The 14,256-nt window shown below is 34.4% G+C and overlaps 1 long non-coding RNA gene across 1 annotated transcript; it reads right to left on the minus strand.

The window, feature by feature from the left end:
• Nucleotides 1–11,371: 11,371 nt before the first annotated feature.
• On the minus strand, nucleotides 11,372–11,841 carry LOC111366488. The gene is made up of 2 exons (XR_002697667.1): nucleotides 11,754–11,841; nucleotides 11,372–11,673 (listed from the first exon to the last, which is right to left on the minus strand). It is a non-coding gene; the product is annotated as an uncharacterized LOC111366488 (long non-coding RNA).
• Nucleotides 11,842–14,256: the final 2,415 nt, after the last annotated feature.

Raw genomic sequence — 14,256 nt, forward strand, 5'->3', positions numbered from 1 at the left:
CTATTGACACATTCTTTAACTTGTTGGTCTGCTTTCCGTTAGTGCAGTCTCCACAAGTTTCAAAATCAGTAAAATCAAGAGCATTAAATACCCCATCATTTACTAATCTCTTAATCTGCTCTATGGAGATATTTTTCAATCTTCGATGCCGTAATTTAGAAGAATCCTCGTTCATAACACATCATTTAATACTAGTGTGAACGTGCATAGCATTATAAGTGGTGTTATTTTACAAATTGAGAGAGAAAAGACCATCAGATAATGTACCATTCCCAACAAGATCAGATTCATAAAATAAACTGAAAGTTGATTATGAAAAATTAGAGGAATAACCCCAAGGTACAAGTCTTGAAACTAAAATCAAATTTCTGGACAAACTTGGAATATAAAATGTCTTTTCCAAATCTAAAATAAAAACCACTACTTAAAGTTAAACTATTTGTTCCAATAGATTCCATATGTAAACGTATCTTGTTTCGTGAATGGATGCCTTGCTCACTTTTCACTAGTTTCCTCAAGTTTCACATACTCTGCAAGGTATTCAAAATATGAATTGTAGAACTAGAATCAATACACCATGTGTTGTATATAATATTAACCATATTAGATTCATAACAAACAAATGAGATTGGATTACCTTTCTTCTCAAGCTATTTTTAAAATTTGGCGCATTCCTTCTTTACGTGTCCCTTCTTCTTACAGAAGAAACACAAGGATTCCTTCTTAATGTCCGCTTGGGGAAGTATTTTACCTTTTCCCTTCTTATTGGCTTGAGCTCTGTCCTTTTCCCATGTTACTAGCATTGCACATTTTCTCAGTTCCATTACGAGCCTCTCTTTCTCTTGAACACACATGGTCATGAGTTTATTAATTGGCCATTTATCTTTATGTGTGTTGTACGAGATCTAGAAAGGCTCGTAGGTGGTAGAGAATTCAAGATATAGTGCATCAGGAAGGATCCTGACATCTCAACCTCGAGGTTCTTCAATTGAGCCGCAATATCCCTCATCTGCATTATGTGCTCGTGCACACCTCTCACAGTGATGAGCCTCATGGAAGAGAGCTTCATAATTCGAGTGCTTGCCAGTGGCTTATTTGAAGTGATGAATTGATCATCTATGGACTTTTTCATGTTGATTAACTGAACCACGTATACTAGCTGAGATATTTGTCTTTATGAACATCATACTAAGGCGATTGGATCATTTCCATTTTTCATAAAGAGCAACTTCATTTGGAGTATAGTCGCAGTAATTGCAGCTGGTTCATCTTTTCTAATTGCATAGTCAATGTCCATTCACCCTAGATTGAGTAAAATTCTCTCCTTCCACACTTATAATTACCACCCTTAAGTTCGGGAACATCACAACGGATATCAGAAAATTTGCATGTTGACTAGCTGTATAAATTATATGCTCATGTTAAAAATGAGACTTAGTTAAATTTCATGCTTTACCAATGTAAATCATGTTTAAATTCGAATCTATTGATATAAAATTTGCCCGTGGGCTAAATTTTTAATTCAAATAGATTCTTTATATTAATTGATATAATTATCAAATTATGTACTTAATTCATAATTAGTGGGTATATTATGGTCATAATCTGATATTCTATTCTAAACTTTATGATAAGACTATCAAATTATATCCTAATCCATAATTCCTGTGGGTATATTATGAAAAGGGTAACATGACATCTTATCCTAATTAATTATATAAATATAATAAAAATTTATCTGAGATAAAATTTATTATATTAAGTATAATTAATTACAATGTCTACAACTCTTTATGTGATCCTAAACAAGCATAATATATAATTTTACTTAACTAAGGATGCTGTGGCTACTTCCTAATTAATCAAAATTATATAGAGGCATTAAAATTTATGCATAAACGATTAACTTAACGTGAGAATAAGTCTAATTGCGCAATATTAACTAACATGTTGTGATTATGCACAAAATATTCTAAATTGCATAAAATAATTTATACATAATTGATTTATGCAAACTAAATATGAGCATTTTCACAATTTAAAACGACATAAAATTGTATATATTATTCTAAAATAAATAATTGACATATACAAAGTTGAAAAAATGCCCAAGAATCAAACTGCATAATTGGCCAAAATCCAAAATACACTAAAAATTAATTGGCCTGACAAACATGTATATGCCCAACAATTAATTTTGAAAAATGGACCAATATTCAATTGCATATCTTTTCCCAAATAGCACAACTAACAATCAATATACATTTTCAAATGTCTAACACATATGGCCCAATAATTTTTTTTTTATAATTTTCAAATGGCCTCATAGCCAATGACCTAAAAATTAATTCTAAAAAAATGGTCCCAAATAGAAATGGTTATTTTTTTTTTAAATGGCCCAGTTAACAAATAGCCCAAGTAAAAATATCCTTTCCAATTGGCCCAACAAATAAAAAAAAAAAACTTAAGACTTTCAAATGAGCCCAATAATTAATGGTCCACTAAAGAGCATCATCTTCAAGTGGTTTTTGTATATATAATTGGCCTCTGTATATGTAAATGTCAGAAAACTAGAGATTGTCTTCAACCTCTGAAACTTACCTGATTTCTAACCTCCTCAAATTAAACCTTCTCTCCATCAAAACTCAAGTTTAAAAACCACACAAAATTTAGAAAATTGATTTTATGGAGATATTTGAAATTATTTGAAGAAGAATAAGTTTTTCCACATAAAAAAAGGTTTTTTGTAGATTAATGGCGAAACACTCAGGCAGAGGTGATTTCAAGCTTTGATACCAAATGAAAGACTCAAACTCGATCCTAAACAAGTATGTGGAAACAAATTGGGTAGAGAAATAAAAAATCTTGCGGATCGAAAATCGTACCTTCGACTATTGATGTATCTTAGAAAGCTTCTTTACTCGAGGCAATGGTTCTTCTAGACTCTTAATACACTTTATTTGACGATGTATTATGTATTTTGGGTGTGTGGAGCTTGGGGACCAGAACGAGAATTTATAGCTGAGTTTTCGTCAAACTCTTTATAGCTAGATCTTTAATATCGTTAGAAAATCAGGACAAGAAATGAAATGGGTTGAGATTGGTTCACCGTGGACCATCAATCTTGGAGTTTCCAAATTTGTTCCCGAGGAATTTGGGATTCTCTAAACTAGAAAATCTAATAATTCAACCTCGATTTTGTGATTTCAAGCAAGTATCACTACATAAAACTAGATTATAAGCATGCAAGCATGTTTTACATTGGTATCAGAGCCTAAGTATGTTGTTTTCTTGCTTAAACACATGCTAAAATTATTTTAGAATGATTGAAATTCATAAATTCTGTTTTTGTATCAAAGCTTGAATGTCGTTATTGACAACTTTTGATATACTTCATATAAATTCATGAAATTTATATTGTATGTTCATATAATATGAAGTACATATCTGAAATTTTTTACTTCATTTGGATTTATATTTTAAGAGAAAAATTGAACCTTAGTTGAGAAAATTGAAACTTTATCGCATGATAATTTCTTGTACGTTAAGTTTCACACGCCCATTTTATATGGTGGATAGATCTTCTTGAGACCTTTCCAAAGGCATAAAGAACATAATTTTTAGCCTTGAATTGAAGAAGTTATGGGCTTCCGAAGTTTTGATAGAAATTTGGGTTTTTTCTTTTTTTTTTGGGGGAACAGGACCCAAAAAAAGAAGAAGCTTGAAATGAAACTATTGTAGTAAAGGTGGGAATTCCAAATTCCATCTTAAAAAAATTGCATGCTGGTCCCTAGAATATTGCAAGTGCAATTTGAAAAATTGCATGTTGGTCTCCACACTTTTGAATGCTGGTCCCCACACTTTTGAATGTTAAATATTCCAATGTAATTTGAAAAATTGCATGTTAGTCCCCATGCTTTTGAATGTTGTTTATTCCAATACAAATTTGAAAAGTTGCATGTTGGTCCCAAAATATATATATATATTTTTGGAAATTGATTATTCCAAAGGTCCCTCAAATATTCTTGATCTTTTTATGCAGTTAAAATAATTTTTAGATAATCAAAAATATTTATATATATAATTTTTGAACTTGACTGAATTCTGATTTTTTTAAGTGGTATTTGTCGAGTGAGAGTTTTTTTTGTACTCTCATTTTTTTAAATGAAAAATACTCCGAAAGTATTTGATATATCACATTTTCTATACGTTCATGAGTGGTGAATCTTGATTAGGTTATGCGATCCATATGACTAGTTTCCAATTCTGATGCTTGTTCAGATATGGCTGGATCAACGCGCACTTTTAGCACCCTTAGGGAAATAGCTAGTAGAGTACGAGCTGTGGAACGTATTAAAAAATTATGTGCTTGTAGAAAATATGAAATGGATCCACGACATAACCTAGTACAACACATAAAATATCTATAGTAATGCATTGAGAAGTGATATATTTGGGATAGCATATATATGAGATGGAAAGTATGTTTCATCTAATGAGGACACTTCATAAATATTGGCATGATGTTGCTATTGAAGTTTTGGATAATTCACCACCTTTACGCTACAGTTATTTGATCAGGATCTTGAAGAGAAAATGAAATTCACAAAATGAGAATTTTATGATTAATTTAGATATGTATGGTTAGTTCAAAATTATCGAACAATGTGAAATTTTATTTCTCATGTTTAGTAGTTGTTTAAAGATGTTTAATATGATCGCATGTACATATTTGATATTTTGATATTAATGTATATGTTTCATATTTGTCATATTTATTCAAAATGTCTTGCTTATTTTGTACATGATTAATCTTTTAATTCAGTGAGACTCCTAAGATTGAAAGAGTTAAGTTATTTTGACTTAGAACTTGTGATTTTGGGCTATGAAATTAATTTAGTGATAATGTAACCTTAGGAATATGGACGATGATTAACAACTTATTGAACTTTCGACTCCATGTCTAGTGTGAAATTATCGCAAAACTTAATATGTATGAGCGAAAAATGATGTGTGCATAAATGGGCATTTATATGATTGTTTCTAATATTTTGACAAACCATGGTATCTAAGAATATCATAGCTGACCTAAATAAGGGTGACAAATTGAATACTGATAATTATAACACTTGGCGCCATAAAATTTGGTATGTGCTGGAGGAACATAATTGCCTTAAGGGCATTAACCACATGATGGAAGACTCAGGGGTATGTCAAATTACTTAGCAGAGAAGAGATCAAGAAACTTACCAGACATGGAAAAAGAAAGATTCCACTATTCGTGCAATTCTGGTAAGTTTCGCGGTGGATGATCTCATATATAAGTGTGAGTAGTTCTCGACTGCTCATGACATCTGGGCATATTTGAGAGAGAAATATAGTGGTACTAGAGTGAATAGATTGAGATAGCTGACTACTAAATTTGACACTTACACGAGAAACTTCCTAATCACAACATCACATAGCATGTGTGGATCATGTCCACTATGATTAGGGAATTGAAGTCAGCTGGTCACATACTCTCAGGTGAGCAACAAGTTTAGGCTTTGATCTGCTTTCTTCCTGATAATTGGGAACATTTGGAAGTTAATTTGACTCACAATGATAGTATTAAAATATTTGCTATATTGCCCGCCATGTGGAACTAGAGGATGAGCGCCCTGGTGCAAATAAACATGTGGGATGAACTTTTGAGGCTGAATATAGTTCTAGGAATGCTTTATGCTTTAAGCGTAAGAAGAACTGGTTCAAAGGTGGGAAATGGATGGGAAAAGAAACTAGACAGGGACCTAAAAAAACAAATAAACACAAATGCAATAAGAAGGGTATATGGTTTGGAAAGAAGAAAGATAAGAGCAAGTTGAAATGCTTTAACTGTCAGGTGCCGGGTCACTTTGCTTGGGAATGCCCTGAGCCAAAGAATGTAACTTTTATAAATAATTATTCTAGTACTGTTTATGTTTCAAGCACTGTTATGCTAGAGAAATCTTATCCTATGTGGATTGTAGACTCAGGAACGATAGACCATGTAACCAGGGATCGAGAAGCGTTTGTGGAGTTCCGTCGATTTCCAGCTAGTACAAAGTGATATATGTTGGTAACGATGATAGAGTGGAGGTGAAATGGATCGATACATGTAAGTTACATTTGCATGGTGGCCATACTATTCTTCTTTATGATGTCTTGTTTGCACCGGGGATATGAAGGAACTTAATTTCCCTTGTTGTTCTTTTAAGATTAAGTTTCAGTTTGAACTTTTGTGTAATTCTATTTGTATAAACAATGGTAATGTATTTTATGGATCTGGACATGTAGAATGTGGCTTTGTAGTGTTGGATTGTGATCCAAATATGTATAATTATTATGTTGATCGTTATTTTTCTATGAATATATCCTATTATTTTTCTAAGATTTGAACGTTGATACATTTGTATGGCATGCTAGATTAGGACGTATTGGACAAGAGAGAATAAATAAGTTTTCCAAAGAAGGCTTGCTAGGTTCAATCTCTAAGGTTTCATTACCTACTTGTGAACATTAGCTAATCTAAAAAACAACACAAAAACCATTCGGTAAAGCCTTGAGAGCCGAACTTCTATTGTAGTTAGTCCATTCAGATATATGTGGCTCGATGAATGTGAGGCAAGACATGGAGCCTCCTATTTCATTACTTTTATAGACGATTTCACGCAGTATATTTATGTCTATTTGATTTCTCATAAGTCAGAGGCATTGGAATACTTTAGACGATATTTAATGTGGTAGAAAATCAAATAGATAGGAAGGTGAAAGCCTTAAAAAATGATCGAGGGCGTGAATATCTATTTGAAGAGTTCAAAGAACTATGTGATAAGGGAATCATTAGGCAGTTAACTATTCCCAATGCACCTCAACAAAATAGTGTTGCTGAGAGGACGAATAGAACGTTGCTAGAAATGGCGAGGCCCATGATGGTGCAAGCTACCTTACCTATTTCCTATTGAGGGAGATGCTTCGTTAATTGCGACCTATATTCTGAATAGAGTCCCTCGACCTACTGCACCATATTAGCTTTAGACAAGCAGATCCCCTAATTTAAGTGCTCTTAGATCCTAGGGATCAGCTGCCTATATCCATGATTCCTCAAGTAAGTTTGAAATATTGGGTGCTTGAGGCAAGAAGTGTGTCTTTATAAGATACTCAAACCAGTCCAAAGGATACGTGTTCATAGATGAAAATCAAGACGGAACTATAACTGAGATAGTGTCACGTGTTGTGACATTTCTTGAGACTAATTTTCCTAGTAGAGGAGAAATTAAAAACGGAGAACCTTTGTATGAATTAGATGATAGAGTTATACTTGATGGATCAACTGAGGTGTAAGAGGAAGCACTTCCACCTGTCGATTCAAGTGGGAGAAATTTATCTCCAACTCCAAGTAACAAGGTCACATCGGAGCTTTCACTTCGTAAGAGTACTGGAAAAAATACGCTTAAACATCATTTCAAGATTGAAGAGCAAATTTTCCTAATATTTCCTGAAGATGGTGAAGAACCAAGTTCAGTACAAGAAGCTCTCTTATGTCCTACAAAGGAAAAATGGAATAATGCAATGGAAGAAGAGATGGGATCTATAAAATCGAATCAGGTCTGGGAATTGATTGATCTTCCATCTGGTTAAAAAGTCATTGGGAATAAATGGGCACTCAAAATAAATCAAAAAGCTAATAGGACTAAAGAGAGGTATCAGGCTCGCTGGGTGGAAAGGGGTTATACTTAATAGGGGGAATAGATTATGAAGAGACTTTTTCACCGGTAGTGAGATTTACTTCAATTCGCCTACTCTTAGCTATTGTGGCACTTTAGATTTAGAATTGCATGAAATGGACGTGAAGATTGCATTTCTCAATAGAGAATTGGATGAAGAAATCTACATGTTATAACCAGGAGATTTCATTAAAACAGGTCAAGAGAATAAAATTTGTAAATTAAATAGATCAATCTATGGCCTAAAGCAGTCTTCTATATAGTGGTACTTGAGATTTGACAGAGCAGTTATCTCATATAATTTTGTTATGAAGGATGAAGATCATTATATTTATTTGAAAAGGTCCAATGAGATATTATCTCTCTACATAGATGATATCTTATTGGTTGGGAATGATAAAGAGTATATTAAAACCATTAAAAAATGTATGTGCTCAAATTTTGAAAGGAAGGATATGAGTGAAGCAGATTACATATTAGGCGTTAAAATCTATAGAGATCATTCAAAGAGGTTTTTTGCTCTGTCACAAGAGCCATATATAAAGAAAATTCTTGAACGTTTCAAAATGGAGAATTGCAACCCATTGACACTTCTGTATCAAAAGGCGAAACTCTAAGTCTTTGTATGTGTCCTAAAACTCTCTAGAGAAAGGAAGAAATGTCCAGAGTTCCATACTCCAGTGCCATAGGGAGCTTATGTATGCTATGATGTGTACTCATTCTGACATTTGTTATACCGTAGGTCTGGTCAGTAGGTATCAATCTAATCCTGGAAGAGAGCATTGGAAAGCTGCTAAAAAGATATTGAGATACCTGAAGAATATTGCTAATTACTTTCTATGCTATCAAGGAAATGATTTGTGCTTAAAAGGATACACAGATACTGATTGGAGTGGAGATAGAGATCTAGACGAGCGTAAATCAACTTCAGGATATGTATTCTTACTTAATAATGGCGCTATCTCTTGGAGTAGCAATAAACAAACATGTATTTTCTTATCTACAATAGAAGCAGAATTCGTAGCATGTGCTTCAGCGGTATTCTTACAACATCTAAAAGTCGTTAGTGATGATGTAGGACCTATATTGATATGCTATGATAGTCAGATAGCTATTGCATATATCAAGGATCCCAAGTATCACATTAGAACCAAACACATTGATACAAAATATAATTTTTTAAGAGACATCAAAGGCAAAAGGAAGTGAGTTTGCATTATATTTCTACGTACAAAATGGTAGCTGTTCCGCTTAGAGAACCTATCCCTGGAGACATTTTTATGACTCATGTTAAATCTTTGGAATTGCGTAGAATTTGAATTGTACACTATGTAAACTTTTTTTCATATATGTCTATTAATGAATAATGTTTTGAGTTCATATGTTAAGAGTAATCTTTTATTGTGATTTTTAGATTACCATTGCATATGCATACATAAAGTATGTCAAATAGGTTGAGATTGGTTCACTCACATGAACAATCGCCTAGACACTTTGAGGTGTGCTGAGATGGGCACGGTGATCACATTGTGTATATGATCCAGTCGCCTTGATGAGATATTAATATGAGATTACAACAAGTAATCGGTGTGGTTTTTTTACCTATTAGACCTGTTTTATAGCCAGATCGAGTTCTCGATTTGAGATTACCAAGAGGAATAAATATGAGGAGAACTCAGGTTAGATATCGAGGAATATCTAAACTATGATCTATATGATGTATTTAATTTGCAAGATTGGATATACGCTCTAACAAAGGGAAAAAAATCGTAACATGTGTTTCATACCATGTGTGCTTTAATGACCAATAAGAAATGAAAGAATTGATCCCTACTTCTTCATTGTGTGAGTCTCTGAGTCGCATTTGACCTCACTTATATACCCCTATGACTTTTGATTGATTCTCAGAATTTTATTTCATTGTTGCTACTTTAGCATGTTACCAATAACTATGGTTGATTCGATTTGATTGGACATGTATAGGAAAGCAGCTCACTTGAAATGAAGGGATTCAAGTTGGAAAGGAAGACTATTTAACTAACATCTCAGCTTGTATTCACCGGTCGGACAATTGTGTTAATTATTTGAGTTTTGTGATACAATTTTGAATACAATGTAAATGAGAAAGTTGAGTATATTCTAAAATAAATTGAGGGGGTCAGAAATACTCGAACTGATGTTACACAGTATGTCTGGTATATAGCGAGAAATATAATTCATCTTCTAAAGCTACTATATATCTCTAACAGGTGTATAATGTTGTGTGCTCTTAAATTAACTCACTGGTTGTACGATTCATTTACTAGTATGAACTTGGAGATGCTGAAATTAATAAAATTGAATTATATTATAATCAGGTCAAGCCTATCATGTGCGAGTGAGAGATATTGGAAGAAAAAAGGGTCGCCCATGTGGGTTGACCCGAACCGGTTTGTATGGAGATGTATTTTGGAGGGAGGAGTTGGAAATTAAATTTGAAACTTAAAACTCCTTCAATCAACTTCTTCCATATAACTTCTTTTCCACCAAAAACTAAAAATACACATGGTGAAACTCAGATTTTCAGAATGAGAGAAAACAACATGAGTGTTGTGGCTTGATTTTGGAATAATAACATCTCAAATTCGGTTCTTAGATTGTGGCTATCAAATTCCTTCCTTTATGGTTGAATTTCAGATCAAGAAGTAGGTATAAGATGGTGTGGAAAACAAGCAAATCAAAAGCAAGTAATTCAACCTCGATTTTGTGATTTCAAGTAAGTATCACTCCTTCAACTCGGTTATAAGCATGCAATCACGTTTTACACTAACAATCGGAACCAACCCCCAAAACCAAAGGGCTCCAATGGTTCTCCTTACTCCAACAATTCATCTAACAGTACCAATGTTAAGTCACTGTTCGCGAAATATATTTTTCGATTTAAATTACCGCAAGTGCACGGTTCGTTAACAAGTAATAAAGTGGATCAATTGAGTCCGAATATTGTCCCACAGAGATTGGTTAATTCAATTTTACTTATTTTAGCCTTAACCGAAACTAATTAAGTTGAAATGGATTTTGGAATCAAAAACCCTAATTTTGGAAGAAATCCCCAAATTGAAAAACCCTAATTTCAAATCAAACCCTAAATTGGGGAAAATCCCCAAATTGAAAAACCCTAATTTCAAATCAAACCCTAATTACTTAAATTCACTTAACTAATGACTCAATTACGAAATGTTATGAAAAATCGATGAAATGTATTGTCAATTTATGAAAATCTATGTAAAACAAATGCACTAGGATCACGAATCCCCAAATAATTACCAATTAAACCCTAATTTCACAATTTTGATAATTCAATAAGAATTTGATAAATCAATGCTCCTAAATCTATTCAATACTCTCTCTCGAGATGTATTGAATCTATTATCATAAATCATCAGCCTATATCTTTATGACGGATGCAATTTTACAAGAACGCATATAATCTTTTTGTGAGCAATTAAAGATTTACATAGGGCATAGGGGTATATTTCTATCCCCTATCGGACCCTATGATGAATTATATATGTCGAGTCTAATCTAATTTTCTTAAATTCAGAATTAAACCACCAAGTTCACACAAATCAAGTGCACATTAATTATGGAAATAAGTAAATCAATATAATCCATTCAAATATCCATCAAACTAATAATTCAAAATCATGAAATAGAAAGTTTAATAAAAATTACATGGTTCATCAATCACCTAGTTGCAAAAATCTAGCCTATCATGATAAAAATAACGAAAACTAACAAAATATGAATAAAATACATCACCGGGTTATCAAAGGTTGAAGAAATCTCGTAAATCTCGCATCAATTGCTTGTTCTTGCCTTCAATTCCACCCCAAGATGAATGCTTTTGCCTCCCAAGTCGTTCGTGCGGCTTCTGGACGTCTTGTTGCTATTTAAACCAGTCCAAATTAGGTTACCAAAGGAGTAGTAATCATATAAGGAAAGTGCAAAATTCCGGAAAATTTATACCTATGCGACCGCATAGGTTTAAGGAAAACGCCCTTTTTAATCCCTGGAGGTTCACTCGCGGTCGCATAGGTTTTATACTATGCGACCGCATAGTATAGCCACTTTCTTGTTTGAGTCATTTTTGGTCCTCAATTTTCATTCCTTCACTCCTTGACCTCATCTCTTGTTCCTAGTTGCTCCAATGGTCCCTTATAACTTCCAATTGTTGCTTGGCTTGATCAATTGCTTGATGTGTTCATCGGATCAACTTTCAGATAATTGCAATTTGGTCCCTGAATTTTCTCTTTGCTTCAATTTGGTCCTTTTTCGGCTCTTTTCTCCTGAATTCCACTATTTCCATAGAATTTTCTACATTGCATGAATTTGACAAAGTTAGGTAGCAATTAAATCATTTTATTTGTATTTAAGTCATGTTTTTGATGTAAATAAGTGTGCAAAAACACACTTATCAAACCCCCCAAACTTGAACTATTGTTTGTCCTCAAACAAGATAGTGATATAATTCTGAACAAACATGGCTTAACACCTTGCCTTGGCTCAGGATTGGACTAAGTAATTGATTTTATGAAAATTTATCAGTGCAAGATGACATCAACCTTCACCTGTTAAGTGCATACTTGACGTGTGTGTGTGTGGATTCATGCTAACATATCAAGTTCATGATGAGTTTGAGTCCCGACCCCAAGTGGTCAAATGTCTCTTTACTCGCTCGAGAGATACACAATCGCCCAAACTTATTCTTTTCACTCAATTATCTCGGGGTTGTGTTTAAAAATTATGAGTTTACCTAGCTTTAGTTCTCACCCTCTCGTAGTTTGGATTAATTTCACTATCACAAGTTCACACATCAACAAGTGAAGGCTCTCCTAGTTTTGATTGCTTCGACACTCAAGACTAAACTAGGTTACTTGCCTCGCCTCAAAGGTATAGTTTCTTCCACCAATTGTCCAAGAGCTTTTCTTCTTGTTATTGTCTCTTTTTGTTTTTCTCACTTTTCTCTCTTTTTTTTTATCATCTTTTCATTTGCTTTCTATATAACCCATGTAACGAGTTTTAGGCCGGTGACTCCCAAACCAGTTGGTTTTAGGGCACCAAGTTTTAGACCCTTACAGGCTTATTCATTAGGTTTTAAAGGCTCGATCAGATGACTTTTTATTAACTTCTTTACTTCTTGCTTTCTATATGACCCATGTATCGAGTTTTAGGCCGGTGATTCCCAGATCAGTTGACCTTAGGGCACCAGATTTTGAAATATCCTTACAGGCTTACTTGCTCGAGTCATAAAGGCTGAAAAAGAAGTGTCTTATTCTCACAAATTAAGTTCATGCCCTTATTTTTCTAGACATTTGGTATCCAAAACTAACCCTCAATTTAAGATTTTCACCTACTCTTCATCCCACTGGTCTAGGCAATCCACACAATAATTCATGCACGGAGCCTTACTCGTTTCAATGTTCTCCTATAATAACTCAACTATCACCAAACTGTCTTAAGGCATTTTACGGGTTCATTCAATAGAGGGTTATAACTATCTCTTACTTATTGCTCAAAACCCCAATCACTTACCTAACATATCAAGCATGAATAACGTGCATAAAGAATGTCAAGTATTGCATCAACAAGTATAGGTTAGCCTAATTAGCACCGACCCAAAGTTCTGAAATGTACCAATCCAATAGTAACATCATAGCCGGCAAGGCGATTAAGCTCACACAAGAATACATAAGCATAATCAATATTCACTCACAAGCATGTCTCATGCAGCAATTAGTTAAAATAAATCTAGATTGTGGAAATGCAATTAGTTACATGCCGAATGTCTTAATCAAATTATGCCACCATCCCCCAAACTTATACAAGACATTGACCACAATGTGAAAAAATAAGTTTAGAAGGCAGAATTTAAGGAAAATGAATACAAATGAGGCAAACGATACTCCCCTGATCAAAACGGGGACTGCGATGGGAAGCTAGATCTGCAGTATCATCAGCCGGAGGTGGAGGTAGACGCGCCAAGATCTCTCTCATCAGTGCTGACTGCTGTGTCATTTCATCGTGGATTCCCTCAACACGTGTCTCCAACCGGCCCAAACGCTCCCAAGTTTCATTTACCCTCATCTGGATGCCATCCACCCTGCCCACATACACACTGAGTCGACCGTTCATAGTGTCCATCTCCCTCCTAGCTGCCTGGGCATCCTGGTGAGCAGCACGTGACATATCAGTGGAAATGCGGATGTCACGGTGGGTTGTATGCATCTCAGTCGTCAAAGTTCCCATAGCCTGCTAGAGACTCTGCACGTCTCGGCTGATCCCTGTGGTGGTGGTGGTGAAAATCTGGCGCCACAACTATGCATTTAACTCAGCCTGTGATGGAGGAGCTTGAGGCATTTCTTGCTCGGCTTGCTCGTGACCTTGCTCTTCCCACTGTCTGCACCTCTCAATTTCTTGCTTCTCCCAATGCTTTAACCTGGCTCTGTCTTGGGCCTCCAAAGTACTGCGC

This window comes from Olea europaea, chromosome 18, assembly GCF_002742605.1.
Source record: "Olea europaea var. sylvestris chromosome 18, O_europaea_v1, whole genome shotgun sequence".
Lineage (NCBI taxonomy): Eukaryota > Viridiplantae > Streptophyta > Magnoliopsida > Lamiales > Oleaceae > Olea > Olea europaea.